At 37.3% G+C, this 17,285-nt stretch overlaps 1 long non-coding RNA gene across 1 annotated transcript; it reads right to left on the bottom strand.

Moving 5' to 3' along the window:
• Positions 1 to 10,545: 10,545 nt before the first annotated feature.
• LOC116274580 lies at positions 10,546 to 13,741 on the bottom strand. Its single transcript, XR_004183357.1, has 2 exons — positions 12,521 to 13,741; positions 10,546 to 10,786 (listed from the first exon to the last, which is right to left on the bottom strand). It is a non-coding gene; the product is annotated as an uncharacterized LOC116274580 (long non-coding RNA).
• Positions 13,742 to 17,285: the final 3,544 nt, after the last annotated feature.

The raw sequence follows: 17,285 nt of genomic DNA, 5'->3' as shown, positions 1-17,285 counted from the left end.
TTTTGTAAAAGATTTACAATTTTAAGAAAGTTTTATTACAATTTACAAAAGAAGAAAATGTTTTGTTTGTAGTTTACCATCCTGGAATGCACCTTGAAAGCTTACTTTATTCCTTAAAACTTTCAAAACTGTTGATGCCCAGCAGATATTTATAGTGGTTGCATGGTCTGATGATTATAAAGAACTGGAGGAAATGATGGCTCTAATAACCTGTGTATTACGTGATTGATCTAAAAAGACATAATTTTTGGAGGTCAGTGGAAAATAAAATGTGAAGTGTCCAATCCATTGTCCAGTCAAATATCTCTTAAGAAACACAAGTTCAAGGGAAAAATAAATAAGCTTTTCAAGATGGTGACAGCAGAGTGGGGTCTTTCTGAACACAAGACCTGGATGCACATCTGTGAAGTCAACCCTGGGTCCAGTGGTCTTTGCTTTACCTCCTGTGTATCCTATTTATCTATACCATCTATATATCCTATTTATCTATACCATCTATATATCCTATTTATCTATACCATCTATATATCCTATTTATCTATACCACTTATATATCCTATTTATCTATACCATCTATATATCCTATTTATCTATACCACCTATATATCCTATTTATCTATACCATCTATATATCCTATTTATCTATACCAAAATTAATGGGCAAGAACTAGGGAAACGGTTGTGGAAAGGGCAACTGAAACAACAATTTTATACTATGAGATATATGATAATGTTGCTTGGAGCTTAAAGAAAGAGTCCAAAAATAATAATGAACAGGAAACATAAAATATAGCTTAACACTTACTTCTAATAAGGCTTGCTCTTAGTAATATTTATGTATAGATTCCTTCAGGATAGGAACTTTCCTATTCTCAACCATTTCTGTGATATGACTGATACTAACCTATACAGCATTATGCTGAGAATGGCGTTTAGTAATCAAATTTTCCAAATGAATTAATTAAAATTTTTGGAAGCTAATATAAAATTTTCAGGCTATGTCAAGGCCACAGATATCTCTGACAAAGAGTCAATGCATGTTCCAGATTCCTACCGAAAATGTTTCTCAAAATATAGTGTTTGGGAGGAAAAACTATCAAGGGACCACCCCTCATTTAGGTAAACTAACCACGTGCCTGCTTAATGATTTAAAGGAACATTTTTAACAGACTTACTATAACTTCAGTGTGAGACATAGCTTTGCATGTTGCCTGATAATTCATTCATGGTAGAACCACTAATTTGATCAAGGCAATGCACTGTCAACAAAGAAATACACCCAACTTTACACTATTAGGTAAAAACATTATTTTAGAATTGTCAAACCACTGATTTTGCAATAGCATATCACTGCTCTTAGGACAAAATCCAAACATCTTACAATGGCTTTAAGACATTCTTATAAGTAGGATCCTCCCCACCTTTTTATCCTATTCTCACATAATTTGATCACATGTAGACCATTCTCTGGAAACATTTCTTGCAACAGGTTGAGCCTTGTTCACCCCTGATTTTAATGCAACTGGTTTTTATCAGATTTTTAAATCTAAGCAGAATAATATCTCAGAGAGACCTTCTCTGACCTTCCTGTCTAATACACTGCCTCCATCACCCACCACCAAATCAATGGCACCCCCATCATGCCCTTAGTTTACCTCCTTCAAGGCAACCACCACAATTAGTGAATCTCTTTTATTTTTATTTGGCTATTTATTTATAAAGAATATAAACTTACTTTAGTCAGGGATCTACCATCTTGTATATTCCTACATCCTCAATGCCTATGGTAGTGTCTAACCCAGAGTAGACATTGAGTATATATTGATAAGTGCTGAGTGAATGAATGGTGAATAAAATATCAGAAAATTATATTCGAGTGGTTCTTTGAAGGGGGAGTTGAAAGTGAAGGGATGTAGGTGAAAGGGAATCATGGAAAGAAAAAACTTGGGAGATATTGTACATCAGAGGCAACATTGTTAAGGAAGAAAAAGTCTCAGTAAGACTTTCTAAAAGAAGGGCCTGGGATAGCAATGGAAGAGCTGGCCAGGACCTTTGGAGAGAAGGAACATTAAAAAGGACAATTGAGACAAAGCCAAAATGATTGATCTTCCTCACAATATTTTTATGAGTTCAGCCTTATTAAAGTATGAGAGTGTTTCTGAGAAAGCATTTTCAAACTACTTTTTCATGTTCAGAGTGTGCATGATGTATTTTCTTTCTTTTCCCTCATTTATTTGTTTAGTTAACCAAAACATTTGTATTTATTTATCATGTACAACACAATATTTTGAGAGGTATACACTGCGGAATGGATAAATTGAGTTAATTCATATGCATTCCCTCACATATTCTTTTTTCTGGTGAGAACACTTCAAGTCTACTCTCTTAGCACTTTTCAAGAATATAATAAATACATTGTTATAACTACAGCAATCATGTTGTATTAAATGTGGACCTGTAGACTATATTTCTCCTGTTTAAATGAAATTTCCTATTCTTTGACTAACATCTTCTGGTGACGTACTTTCTCAGGAATGTGTGCAAATCAAGCACTTTGAAGACTGAATAATTAAAAATCAGATACACTGACTAAGGCTAGTAAATCAATAACAAAATCAGGTTTTAATATTAATAGTTGCTCACAGACCTAGAAAGCACTGGTAGTTTGGGGTTGCAGTTATTTTCCAGAAAAGGATATTTTTGTGAGGGTTAAATTTCAAAAGCAAAAGTCATTCTTCATCCACTTTCTTTACACTCAATTAGGACTTTTTAAAAAGCAGTTTTAAGCAGAAATTTGCCTTGTTTAGTCATTACTTGAAAGAATTTATTTTTAGTTTCAACCTAAATCAAATAGTGTTGAACCATAAGCATGTTTTAAGTGGGAGGGGAAATGGAGCAATAATTTTCCCTATTTTAAGAAACTTGAACTCTTTGTGCACTCGGAAAAACAAAATCCCCAATAACCTGAACATGCAAAATTCAAAACTTGGCAGTGTGAGACTCTCATAAAGGAAAAAAACAACCAAAGCCAAGACCGATGAAAAAAACCTGTCTCATACTTCAAAAGTCACCAGATTTAAATAACATGCCTTGACACGAGGGAGATCATAATTTCTTCCATTAAAAAAATGTTATCTTTATATATAATGGTTCAGTGAGTGGCAATGAATCCAGAAAGCTTGGTTTAGCATGGTTAAACCATGGTAAATGTTTGTTTACCGTGATTATGACTGTACGAATCAGAACACTAGAGTTAGGATGCCCAATGGCACTCACACCAAAAAATATTCTCTAATAAACTTCTCCACCATCCTTTCCCATGATCAACAGGCAACAATCAAGATATCACTTTGATGTTGATTTTGAATGTTAAAGTCTGACTTCAACTATTAAAATCCTTAAAAATTATCACTACATTGATTGACATTTGGGAAAATCTACCTGCTATATCCTGTACTTTATTATCACAAAATTGTGATGTGTTCCAAGAGCCAGTGACTGATTTTTTTTTTCACTCTTTTTTACAGTTTTTACAGTTGATTTATAAATTGGTATTCTACAAACACTACTGAAAGAATCAAGAGTGGAAATAATCTGCAGTCATATGATAGTTCCTTTCTCAGTACCTGAGAATATAATAGAGCACTTCAATTTGTTGAACAGATTCAAATACCCGTTTTAAAATGTAATCAATATGGGAGAATACATCCTCTTTGGTTGATGGTGTATTTACTGGCGAATCTTTATAAGCTCATACGCAGGCCACTTTGATAATAATTAAGAATTCAACCTTGGGGACCAGAACAAGATGGCGAATAGGAACAGCTCAGTATCCAACTCCCAAGCGTGAAACGCACAGAAGACAGGTGATTTCATTTTCAGCTGAAGTGCGGGTTCGTCTCACTGGGGAGTGCGGACCAATGATTGCTGGTCAGTTGGTGCGGCCCGGCCACAGACTGGCAAATTGGATAAAGAGTCCAAGACCATCAGTTTGCTGTATTCAGGAGACCCATCTCACATGCAGAGACACACATTAAAATAAAGGGATGGAGGAGAATCCTACCAAGCAAAATGGAGAACAAAAAGCAGGGGTTGCAATCTAGTCTCTGATACAAAATAGACTTTAAACCATCAAAGACCAAAAGAGACAAAGTACCATTACATAATGAGTAAAGGATCAATTCAACAGGAAGAGCTAACTATCCTAATTATATATACACCCCAATGCAGGAGCACCCAGATTCATAAAGCAAGTCCTTGAGACTTACAAAGAGACTTAGACTCCCCATACAATAATAATGGGAGACTTCCAGCACTCCACTGTCAACATTAGACAGATCCAGCGAGACAGAGATTAACAAGGATATCTAGGGTGAACTCATCTCTGCACCAAGCTTGGGCCACAATGAACATCTACAGAACTCTCTCACCCCAAACCAACAGAATATTCATTCTTCTCAGCACCACATCACACTTATTCCAAAATTGAAGTCCACATAGTTAGGCCAAGCACTCCTCAGCAAATGTACAAGAACAGAAATTATAACAAACTGTCTCTCAGATACAATCAATCAAACTAGAACTCAGGACTAAGAAACTCAATCAAAACCACTCAACTGCATGGAAACTGAACAACCTGCTCCTGAATGGCTACTGGGTACATAACAGAATAGAAGGCAGAAATAAAAGATGTTCTTTGAAACCAATGAGAACGAAGATACAACATACCAGAATCTCTAGGACACACATTTAAAGCAGTGTGTAAAGGAAATTTATAGCACGGTACAAGAGAAAGCTGGAAGAATCTCAAATTGACACTCCTAACATCACAGTCAAAAGAACTAGAGAAGCAAGAGCAAACACATTGAAAACTAGCAGAGGCAAGAAATAACTAAGATCAGGCAGAACTGAAGGCGATAGAGACACAAAACCCTCAAAAATCCAATGAATCTTGGGAGCTGGTTTTGAGAAAGATCGCTAAAATTGATAGACCACTATAAGAACTAATAAAGAAAGAAAAGACAAGTCAATAGATGTAATAAAAATGTCAAAAGAGGATTATACCACCAAACCCCACAGAAATACAAACTACCATCAGAGAATACTATAAACACCTCTCACATAGAATAAACTAGAAAATCTAGAAGAAATGGATAATTTCCCCTGGACACTTACTCTCAAGACTAAACCAGGGAAGAAGTTGAATCCCTGAATAGACCAATGAAGTAAAACCACAAGAGTGAGGCAATAATTAATAGCCACAACCAAAAGTCCAGGACCAGATGGATTCACAGCTGAATTTTACCAGAGAGTATGAGGAGAAGCTGGTACCATTCCTTCTGAAACTATTCCAATCAATAGAAAAAGAGAATCTCCTACTCATTTTATAGAGGCCAACATCATCCTGATACCAAAGCCTGGCAGAGACAAAACAAAAAGGGTAGACCAATATCCCTGATGTACATCAATGCAAAATCTTCAATAAAATACTGGCAAAACCGAATCAGGGCACATCAAAAGCTTATCCCTGCCATGATCCAAGTGGGCTTCATCCCTGGGATGCAAGGCTGGTTCAACATACACAAATCAATAAAGCGTAATCCAGCATATAACAGGACAAAGACAAAACCACATGATTATCTCAACAGATTTTAAGAAAGGCCTTTGACAAATTCAGCAACCCTTCACATGCTAAAAACTCTCAATAAATTCTGTTATTGATGGAGCATTATCTCAAAATAATAAGGCTATTTGCTGACAGACCCAGCCAATATCATACTGAATGGGCAAAAACTGGAAGCATTCCTTTGAAAACTGGCACAAGATCCGGATGCCCTCTCTCACCACTTCTATTCAACATGGTGGAGGAAGTTCGGCAGGGCAATCCAGGCAGAGAGAAATAAAAGGGTATTCAGTTAGGAAAAGAAGAAGTCAAATTGTCCCTGTTTGCAGATGACATGATTGTATACTTAGAAAACCCCATCATCTCAGCCCAAAATCTTCCTAAGCTAATAACCAACTTCAGCAAAGTCTCCAGGATACAAAATTAATGTACAAAAATCTAAAGCATTCTTATACACCAGTAACAGACAAACAGAAAACCAAATCGGCGAATGAACTTCCATTCCCTGAAATTGCCCAAAGAGAATAAAATACCTAGGAATCCAACTCACAGGGATGCTCAAAGGACATCTTCAAGAGGAACTACAGGCCACTATAGTGAAATAAAAGAGGACATAGGCAAATGGAAGAACATACCATGCTGTGAATTAGGAAGAATCAATATGGCCATGCCACTGTTCAAGCTAATTTATAGATCCAATGCCAAAGCCCCATCAAGCTACCAATGACTTTCTTAGCAGAATCGGAGAAAACTGTTTAGAATTCATATGGAACCAAAAGAGCCCATTGCCAAGACAATCCCTAAATTCAAAAGAACAAAGCTGGAGGGATCATGCTACCTGACTTCAAACTACACTAAGGCCACAATGGCCAAGCCAGCATAATGCTACTACAAAACAGACATATAGATGGCAGGAACAGAACAGAGTCCTCAGAAATAATACCACACACATCTACAGCCATCTGATCTTTGACAAACCTAGAAAAACAAGAAATGGGGAAAAGGATTCCCTGTTTAATAAATGGTGCTGGGAAAATTGGCTGTATAAAGTAGAAAGCTGAAACCTGGATCCTTTCCTTACTCCTTTCACGAAAATTAATTCAAGATGGATTAGAGACAGAATGTTAGACCCTAATACCATAAAAACCTAGAAGAAACCTAGGTAATACATTCAGGACATAGGCATGGGCAGGACACAAACATTAAAACACCAAAGAAAGCAACAGCAGCAGCAAAGCCAAAGATTGGCAATCAGGATCTAATTAAAACTAAAAGAGCTGCACATAAAAGAAACCTACATCAGAGTGAACAAGGCAACTACAGAATGGGAGAAAATTTTTGCAATCTACTCATCTGACAAAAGAGCTAATATCCAAGAACCTACAAAGAACTCAAACAAATTTACAAAAGGCTCAACAACTTAAAAAAAGTGGGCAAAGGATATGAACAACAGACATTTCTCAAAAAGAAGAGAGCATACAGCCAACAGACACATGAAAAATGCTGCGTCATCACTGGCCATCAGAGAAATGCAAATCAAACCACAATGAGATACCATGCCCCAGTTAGAATGGCAATCATTAAAAGTCAGGAAACAACAGGTGCTGGAGAGGATGTGGAGAAAATAGGAACACTTTACAATTGGTGGGATTGTAAACTAGTTCAACCATTGTGGAGAAAACAGTGTAAGCGATTCCCCAAGGATCTAGAAGACTAGAAATACCATATGACCCAGCCATCCCATTACTGGGTATATATGCAAAAGTTATAAATCATGCTGCTATAAAGACACATGCTGCACATGTATGTTTATTGTAGCACTATTATTCATAATAACAAAGACTTACGGAATCAGCAAATGTCCATCAGTGACAAGGCTGGATTAAGAAAATGTAGCACATATACACCATGGAATACTATGCAGCCATTAAAAGGATGAGTTTGTGTCCTTTGTAAAGGGACATGGATGCAGCTGAAACCATCATTCTCAGCAAGAGCTATGCAGAACAGAAAACCAAACACCACATGTTCTCACTCATAGGTGGGAATTGAACAATGAGATCACTTGGACTCGTGAAGGGGAACATCACACACCGGGGCCTATTATGGGGAGGGGGAAGGGGGGAGGGATGGCATTGGGAGTTATACCTGATGTAAATGACGAGTTGATGGGTGCTGACTAGTTGATGAGTGCAGCACACCAACATGGCACAAGTATACATATGTAACAAACCTGCACATTGTGCACATGTACCCTAGAACTTAAAGTATAATTAAAAAAAAAAAAAAAGAATTCAGCCTTAAGCACTAAATTAAAAAAAAATTGAATCTCAACTCTATCACTTATTTACTATGTAAATTTGGGCAAGTTACTCTGGTAGCCTTTGTTTCGTCATCTGACCTTTTGGATTATAAAAATCCATATATCCCTATATAAAATTCTAAAATATAATAAAACAGACAATATCATGAAGTGTGTAGCATAGTTTCTAGCACCCTATAGAATTCAGATGCTCATCTACTTACAATGGGGTTACATTCCAATAAACTTATCATTAAGTTGAAAATATTGTAAGTCAAAAATGGATTTAATACACCTAACCTACAGAACATTATAGCTTAGCCTAGCCTACTTTAAATGTGATCAGAACATTTACATAGGCGGCAGTTGGGCAAAATCTACACACAAAGCCTGGTGTTGAAGATCTCATTAAATTAGTTGAATACTGTAGTGAAAGTGAAAAACAGAATGGTTGTATGAGTACTCACCACGAATATACACAACCGAAAGCACACCAGGCATGAAGAATGTTTAAAGCATTGAAATAAAATTAATTGCTAGATGATGGAAACACTGAAGTGACAGGGTCATCAATTTCTCTTTATTCTGATGAGGCTTGAGAATAGCTGGTAGGAGGCACTGGGTCATCAACACTTGTTGATGGTTGTTGATGACAGGTGCAGTGTTCTTAAGGAAGACATCAGGTAAGAAGTATCGGTTGTTTATCCTTGTGATTGCGTGGTTGAGTGGGAGCTGCAACTTTCTCTGCTTGCCGGCATCATGAGAGGGTATGGTAACATATTTTGCTAGCCAAGAAAGAGGTCAAAATCCAAAATTCGAAGTATGGTTTCCACTAAATGCATATTGCTTTTGCACTATTTTAAAGTTAAAAACATGTGGCCGGGCACGGTGGCTCGTGCCTGTAATCCCAGCACTTTGAGAGGCCGAGGTGGGCAGATTACTTGACGTCAGGAGTTTGTGACCAGCCTGGCCAACATGGTGAAACCCCGTCTCTAGTAAAAATATAAAATTAGCCAGGCATGGCTAAGAACCCACCTCCGTCTCAAAATAAAATAAAATAATAAAGTTTAAAACATGCAATTTGGAAACCCGCTGTAGCAACACACTGATGGTAGTAGCAGCAAAAAGTGATCAAGGTAACGCTGGTGGTAGCAGCAGCAATGGTAGAAAAACCTTTTCATGCTACTAATTATAATATATAACATAATTACACCCAGCACTTTGGGAGGCCGAGACGGGCGGATCACGAGGTCAGGAGTTCGAGACCATCCTGGCTAACACGGTGAAACCCCGTCTCTACTAAAAAATACAAAAAACTAGCCGGGCGAGGTGGCGGGCGCCTGTAGTCCCGGCTACTCGGGAGGCTGAGGCAGGAGAATGGCGTAAAAACCCGGGAGGCGGAGCTTGCAGTGAGCTGAGATCCGGCCACTGCACTCCACCCTGGGCGACACAGCGGGAATCCGAATCAAAAAAAAAAAAAAAAAAAAAAAAAAAAACATAATTACAAAGTTGTCTAGATTTTCTTCAGGTTGCACTCTACTAAAAATATCTCTTATTATTGAATATTTCAGGGATGTCATTTGACTAAAGTAAATTATACTTTAAAAGACATTTTAGGTATTTTTGTTGTATTCTGATGCCTTGATCGTATCTCCCTTAGGACAGTTGCTTATCTGATTCGTAGGAATTCCATGCATATTATGTTAGTAAAACAGTTTCTCAAACATAGGATGAGAGTTAAGTAAAAGATGTATCATCTGCTATAAGAGATGTAAGGATGAACGAAACACAGTATCTGCTACCCAGAAACTTCCAATACTCAGAATGTGGTGATAAAAAAACTACATAAACAATGAAAAAGTGCAAACTAATATGTGTCTTAAAAGAGAAACACAAAATACAGCAAGGTTAAAAGGAGGAAAATGTACTTGACTGGTGGAGTCCAGAAAAATTTCATGAAGAAGTAGAATTTGAGATGCATCGGGAAAGACTAAGCAAGGAAACAGAAATAGTGGTTAGGGAGGCAATTCTCATGGGTTTCTTACATTTCTGCTTGTCTTTTGAGCACAGGCACCAGCTAGCTTTGTTCCAGATACATTTTTTAAGGATGTTAGCAAGCAAACAGCTTTGGAGGATATATTATCTCCCTATGGACCAGAAGGTAGTTTGGTTTGCTTTCCAATAAAATAAAGATATTCTCTCTCTCTCTCTCTCTATCTCTCTCTCTCTCTCTCTCTCTCTCCCCCTCTCGGGCAAAGCTCAAACAGATTACTTGCAGCCCAAGAGAAGATTCAGATTTCTTAAACTTGGGGTTCTTCGGGTATGGTGCAAACCAACCATGTATGCACCATCCACCCGGGCCTTTCCACGTTACCTCCATTGAATTTGGGGTACAAAAAGAAGCAACACAATGGTGCTTGCTGTGCCGTAAGTAATGCAGTCCTCTGTCATAATTACAGCCTCTCATGCCATATTCCTAGAAGCTGAACATTGCCCAGCAACTAAGTCAGTGACTTATGTTTTAGAGTTTTTTTAACAGTGCCATACTAACTCTAGTTCTAGTGTCTGAATTAATCGGAATAACCTAAATCATGCTGTAGTAGCAAAACAGTACACAATCTGAGTGACTTAATCCCTTTATAGTTTGTTTCTTGTTCATAGAAAGTTTACTGTGAATCGCAGTGACTATCCAGGACAACCTGTTTCCATTTGGTGACCTAGAAATCAAGGATGCTTCAATCTTGTGGCACCTCCCTTGTAAGATGATCTTCCTCTACAATTTCCAAGAGATTGCTAGAGTCTCACATAGCAATTAAATGGCTCTTCCTGGATGTGACACACATCACTTCAGCTCCATGTAACTAAAAGGAGACAGAGAAGTAGAACCTTCAAATGTACAATAAATGAAAACTTAAAATGAACAAGTACTAATGTCTCTGCCACCCTGTCTGACCTCAACTTAAAGAGAAAAAAAAAATGGAGATGTGACCTTGGAAGGTATTTGTGAGGGTGGTAAATTTTAGCGTCAAATGACTTGGTCCTTGTTCTGTAGTTTCAATTAGTGAAAGAGCCAGATCTAGTTACTCTCCGAGTTGATTGCTCTTTCTTTTATAAATACCAAGGTTTATTCTACTTCCTTTTGTAACTCTTGATGGATTGGGCGTTGTGTCAGCTTAAGCAGTTGACTGCTTAAGGCGTAGTATTTACTTTCTATTTTGGCATTAAAACCTTGGAACATATTTTCTAAGAAAATCAGAATGCTCTGCGTTAGAAGGAATTTGGCATGATATAACTTAATCATAAATAAAACACTTAGATTGTTTAAAAATTGATCAATGTTTTTTGTTTTATAACATGTAAAACTCTACCTGATTGTTTTATAACATGTAAAACTCTACCTTATACCTGATATAAGGACAAATAGTAATTCCAAAAGTCTGTTATCATTTAGTAGAACGTAGTATAAAGCTTGAAGTTGCCTTATTTACTTTATACATTCTAATCATGCACTCCTAAACAATTTTAGTAATTGATAGATGATTAAAATATACTTTGAAGATATCACTTTATATCAAAGGTTACTTAAAATCTTTTTGCAAATCATATGTTCCGACATAATAAATCTATAAAATAGTATTGTTTGTGGAAAAATAAATGTTATGTTTACTCCAAGAACAAATAAATATATATTACATGATACTCAAACACTAGGTTAACCTTAGTAAATATTTTAATTGTGTTTTGAACTTGAAATCAAAGTTCTCTAGAACTAACAGAAATGGATGACAGACACTTTGATTTAAAATGCTGCCTTGGGCCGGGCGCGGTGGCTCAAGCCTGTAATCCCAGCACTTTGGGAGGCCGAGACGGGCGGATCACAAGGTCAGGAGATCGAGACCATCCTGGTTAACACGGTGAAACCCCGTCTCTACTAAAAAATACAAAAAAAAACTAGCCGGGCGAGGTGGCAGGCGCCTGTAGTCCCAGCTACTCGGGAGGCTGAGCCAGGAGAATGGTGTAAACCCGGGAGGCGGAGCTTGCAGTGAGCTGAGATCTGGCCACTGCACTCCAGCCTGGGCGACAGAGCTAGACTCCGTCTCAAAAAAAAAAAAAAATAAAAAAAAAAAAAAATAAATAAATAAATAAATAAATAAATAAATAAAATGCTGCCTTGGTAGAATTCCAACAAGGGAGATAGAAGAAGGGGGAGTTAATTGGAGTTAAAGAAGCCACAGTTTTTGGCAGTTTGTCTTCACCAGTCTATACAGTTGCCTGGGCAGTAACTAAAGGAATCTGTCAGATACATTGACATCTCTTTCTTTGCAAGAAATTAGAAAATAGTAACAAAGACATTACTGCCAGCAGCTGCCAGCATTTTTATTTCCCAAGATATCTTAATCAGGCTCTCTTTAATGTTTGATATTCTTGATTGTCAGTCTTTTTTAAAACATATTTATTTAGCATGACTATGAGTCTCCGTGTCCATGGCAGTCTTGGAGAAAACTTGAGGGAAATGTAAATACTCTTTCTACATTGCCTGGTATGCTTTTCAGCCAAGAGTCACTAAACAAACGTGATGACTAAAGTATCCATACCTGGTCTCCAATTTCTTCAGTAAATGTTCTTCTCATTTTCCATTCTTCAAAATTAAGATGATGATGATATTGTTCATTGCTGCGATGGGTGTAAAAATTGTACAATATAGAGACGTCCCTGAGTCACTGGGCCATATCTTGGTAACTGGCCATACTGATGTTGGTAGTTGCCATGGCAACAGTGGCTACATCGCCAGTGAATTATATTTGTTTCTAAGGTAAAGTTAGATTTGTTTCTAAGGTAAACTCTAACATAAATCAAGAGAAGGTTGGGGATGGATATATAACTATTTTTAAATGTTACTTCTTTTGATATTTCAGAAATTAGAAATATAATTCCTATTGTGGGAAGAGTATTATATCATTTATCATTATTTTATAGGTTTTAGTTTCAAATGTTAATGTGCATTGGACTATTTTCTGTTCTTGCAAGTATCATGCGGGGATAAGGACAGCAATAGTGTGCTTTACTTGTGGGTTATCATAGGCATGATTAACCAAACCTAATGTTAGTAAAATCTTCACTTTGTTTTATATCCAGTTATATATTATTTAAAGAAAAGTAAATTTCTAAAGCATGCTAATCTACATATATATGTGTGTGTGTGTATATATGTGTGTGTGTGTGTGTGTATTTATTCTTAACTCATGTATTCTGTAAACCTTTTTGAGTATCTCTGTGCCCAACACTGGTCTAGGGTTTGGAAATGAGACAGCGAACAAAGCGAAGTCCATAATGTCATGATGCTTACTTTCTGGTGTGGACATGGAGATGGGAGATAAATAAAATATATATATATATATGCCATGATTAGAGAAAAACAAGTTTTTGTTTATTGTAGTTTTTTTTTTCCACAAACCATTCCCTCTACCAGAATGTTCTTCAGAGATCCTCATGGATCATTCCTTGCTTTCCTTTGGCCTTTATTCAATGCTACCTTATCAGTTAAGCTTGCTGATTGCTCATATAATATGCAGCCACATTCACTTCAGCTCTCTTATCTCCTTTCCCCTTTTCACTTTTCTCTGTTACTCTTACCATCTTGGACAAGGTATTTATTCACGCATTTATGCATTTACTTCCCAACTCCCAACTCCATTTATGCATAAATGCATGAATGGAGTTTATGCATTTATGCATTTACCTCCCAACTCCCTCCCAACTCCCAACTCCATTTATGCATTTACCTCCCAACTCTCGGCTCACCACAACATCCGCCACCTGGGTTCAAGCAATTCTCCTGCCTCAGTCTCCCAAGTAGCTGGGATTACAGGCATCCACCACTACACCCAGCTAATTTTATATTTTTAGTAGAGACGGGGTTTCTCCGTGTTTGTCAGACTGGTGTTGAACTCCTGACCTCAGGTGATCCACCAACCTCAGCCTCCCAAAGTGCTGGGATTACAGGCGTGAGACACGGCACCTGGCCGCACTTTCTTTTCTCTGGAGTTTACTTCTGTCCTCCATGTTCCACCTAACTCTTTGTACCTACATATGTGCTTCATGTGAGCTTCAACATACTTGATTAGTTCCCTGTTACCCTGACTATAAGGGATTAGTCTAGTGATCACCTCATCGAAGATTGGCAGGGCCCTTCCCCAAGATTCCGGGCCTAGATACAGCTGGTTGTTCAAGGGTGAATATCAGTCCTAAGCTAGAGTATTTAGGGACTATAACAAATAGAGAGACTCTGTCTCTTCTTGTGTGGTTAAAGTTTAGAGAGCCAAGGCTCCAAATATATTGACTGCCCTTTTTTCTGCAGAAAGCTGGGTCAGCTATGAAAAAAACGCGATGAAGCCAAAGACCTAGAAAATACACACATTGGAATCTTGAATCAAAATCCAGAACCTTCATTTTCTCAGGAATACCACAAGCAATAAAAATAGTTTTCCACAAATTCAGGGAAAAAAGACTTTAGCACTTAATTTTTGAGCTGTGAAATATTAAAACATTACTTCATTTGTAATGCTTCCAGTATTTGTCTATTTAGAGGTAAGAGCAACGTGTCCATTTTAATATGGGTGTAATTTTTTATACAACTCTCTCACTCTCTCACTAGTTCTAGTTTTAGGTCAAAAGAATTTGGTCTACTCTCAATGGGAATATCAGGCTGTGTATTTTACTGTTGTTGAGAAAAGACTTTTGAAACAACATCTGATGTAACCAGTTGAATGCCAAACATAAGAAGAGAGATTTCATTTCATAGTGATCAAGTTATTTATGGAATTTTGTTTAATCATACCCTGACTTCATGGCTGGAAAAAATAGCTTTAAATGACTATTTCCTTATCTGGTAACAAGACAAAAATACAGTCTAATACTCTTTACATATAGTGTATAGTAATATGTACTATAGCCTAGTAACCAAGTCCTAGAAGGGTAAGACTAAGACAAATTTTTAATTGGAGAATTTACAAATTAAAATTGGTGGAGAATTTAAAAAAAATTCCTAACATCACAGTAGAGGATGCCTCAATACCTATTTTTCCTGCTCCATAACTTTGCCAAGTTCAATCCATATTGTTATTGCCACTGTCAAATTTACCTTCCAGCCATTTTTATCCATTTTATTTCACTTCATGGGTGTTGAATCTACATGACATAAGTTAATCTCTGACCAATGTGCACATTTGCACAACTTAGCCACTCTCCCTTCCCAGCTCTTACACGGAGGTGTTATGGGGTAGAATCTTGTCCACTCAAAATTCATATGTTGAAGTCCTAACCCCCAATACCTCAGAATGAAACCTTATTCTGGAATAGTCTTTACAGAGGTAATCAAGTTAAAATGAGGTCATTAAAGTGGGCCTTAATCCAGTATGACCAGTATTCTCACAAGAAAGGAAACATGGACACACACAAATAGAGAGGGATGATGAGATGAAGACATAAAAAGATGATGGCCATCTACAAGCCAAGAAGAGAGGAATGGAACAGAGTCTCCCTCAGAAGACACCAATTCTGATGACCCCTTGATCTCAGACTTCTAGCCTCTAGAACCGTTTTTGTTGTTTTTCTGTTATTTAAACCATCCACTTTATTATTGCAGCCCTAATGAACTAATACATTAATCCTTCAAGTCTCTGCATGAGCAACCATTTCAGGCCTCTCTCCTGAGCTTCATGTCCATAATCTCCAGTGCTGAAAACCGTTGGAAGGATCCCATTCTTCTCAAGATACAGACTCTTTCATATTTCATGGCAAGTTCTCCATCAGCTGACCACTTCCTGCCTATTTTGTCTTGCTGTGTGCCATATTTCATTATTCCTGACTAGCATGTTCTACGAGAAACAAACTACTATAACTTTCATTCCATAAATGTTCACTATTCTCGTGGCTCTAAGTTTTTATGTGTGATTTTTCCTCTACTATGAATCACCGCTTTCCCAATCTTCTCACTCCTTTGTCAGACAAAATTCTAATAATCATTTGTTTTTAGTTTATACAGCTTCATCTTAGAAGGTCTCCCTGGTGCCTAATGACTGACTTACATTTACACAATTTCACAACACAAACAACTTATTCTTCTAGTAGCACTATTGGCTTGTCTTTGTACCTCAGAAGATGATAAGCTCCTTGTAGCCAGGGATGTGTTTTCTTTACCATTGTATCTCTACAACTTAGCACAATGCTAGGCTAGCAGTACACAATAGATGCTCAAATGCTAAAGCACGTACACTTTTATGAAGCCCTAACAGACTTTTTCAGGGCCCACCTTACTGAATACAGTGTAATTTAAATATTTTTGTTTCTACATATTTTATTATTGGTCAAAACTTTGTACAGTATCTCACTTTTCATACACCACTGTTGCTCACATATTTAGTTTATTTATATGCCTAACGCCACTTAACAGTTTTATGAGAAAATGATATAGGCTGTACCTTTTTCATGTTCTGTTGCACATTTTAGTGCACTTCTTGGTACATTATAAGCATTCATGATATTCAATAATAATAAGACAAAAATAATTCCATAAGGAAAACTAAATTTGTACCTTAGTAGGAGGGCTGAAATATCCTTGGAGTGAATCTCTTCTGGATCCACTTTAGCAAAACTTAAAAATATACATCAAGGTGATCGAACTAATCTGAAAGTAACTTAAATGCATACCAACACCAACTTTATACTCTGTAAAGAAACACAGCAGAATCCAGACACTCAACAATTTCACTTGATCCAATCAAAAAATACTAAACATTCTTAGAAGCAAGGGTATGTTATTCATAACAAAGAGAAAAATCAATCAGTATAAACAGACATAAAGATCTTGTAGCTGGGCACAGGTGATCATGCCTGTAATCCCAGCACTTTGGGAGGCCAAGGCAGGTGGATTATTTGAGGTCAAGAATTCAAGAACCGCCTGGCCAACATGGTGAAACCTTGTCTCTACTAAAAATACAAAAATTAGCCTGGCATGGTGGTAGGCACCTGTAATCTCAATTACTCCAGAGGCTGAGGCAGAAGAGCTTGAACCTAGGAGGCGGAGGTTGCAGTGAGCCGAGACTGTGTCACTGCACTCCAGTGTGGGCAACAGAGTGATGCTGTCTCAAAAAATAAATAAGTAAATAAAAAGATCCGGTAATAACTACATTTTCTAGCTTCTGTATTTGATGCTTTGCCCTCTTGAGGCCTTGCTGAGTCTGAGGGACTGCCCCTCCCAGAGTTGGCCAATTCCTAGAGTAGTACAGTGGTACAGAGTAGTACAGTACTCTCTGTAAGCATGCCTTTCATATGCAAAATAACCAGTCCACAGGCAATACT

The sequence above is a fragment of the Papio anubis genome, chromosome 4, assembly GCF_008728515.1.
Source record: "Papio anubis isolate 15944 chromosome 4, Panubis1.0, whole genome shotgun sequence".
NCBI classification, from domain to species: Eukaryota; Metazoa; Chordata; class Mammalia; order Primates; family Cercopithecidae; genus Papio; species Papio anubis.
This window is presented reverse-complemented; position numbering and strand designations above follow the sequence as displayed.